This window comes from Triticum dicoccoides, chromosome 2B, assembly GCF_002162155.2.
Source record: "Triticum dicoccoides isolate Atlit2015 ecotype Zavitan chromosome 2B, WEW_v2.0, whole genome shotgun sequence".
NCBI lineage: Eukaryota > Viridiplantae > Streptophyta > Magnoliopsida > Poales > Poaceae > Triticum > Triticum dicoccoides.
Genome location: NC_041383.1, coordinates 59,252,897 through 59,253,776, shown reverse-complemented (window position 1 = coordinate 59,253,776; position 880 = coordinate 59,252,897).

Genomic DNA, 880 nt, shown 5'->3' with positions numbered 1-880 from the left:
CTTTAATAACTTAAAACAGAGTTACATCATTCACTAATTGGCTGATCAAAAACCCCGGGGGTTCCTCAGTCCAACCTTCATTACATTTATTACAGAAGCTAAATTTGCTAGCTCATGAGCTACTGAATTTGCCTCACGAAAACAACGTGAAAAGGTGACCTTCCCTATCGATGTTGCCATATCAAGACATTCAGCAAAGATTGCCGCTGCTGAGTCCCACCATTGAACTTGTCCCTGACAATTGTTAACAACACTCAAAGAGTCTGACTCTGCTGCTATTCTATTAAAACCACACTATATTGACGATTGGTGTGCACTTGTTTATCTTGTTCATGTAGGATCGCTTAGAGACCTGGTCAGATGGATAGTGGTGGTGTCTTTGGGCGGTGCTGATGCATGGTGACTCAAGCAATATGTCGATACTTTGAAGATTGTAAAATCCTTATGTCCTACTGGGCGTGGCTATCTTGAGAGCCTTATGCTTATCTGTGCCTTTTGCATATATATTATTCTGGAATTTCAGACCTACTTGAACCTTAGTTGTCGATTGCTCGTCTCTTAATATGGTTAATAGTCAGGTCATGAACAGCATGGTGATTCCATGTTGTAAGCCTTGTTGCGGATGAATTGCTGATTTGGTGCAATACTAGATTGCTGGGTTATCTTTTCTCAAAAAGTAGTGTATCCGTGAAATGTAGTTATATTGCCACATTCATCATATGGCATGTATTTCTCATTGATTGGCCCCGATCTTATCCTCGTCCACCCAATCTTTCATCCTTGCTTGCTTCGACCCTCTCCATCGTGTCCACTTCTGAACAAGACGATCTTGCATCGTCTCCCGAGTTCCTCAACAACAGTCTTCCAACATGAGACCACT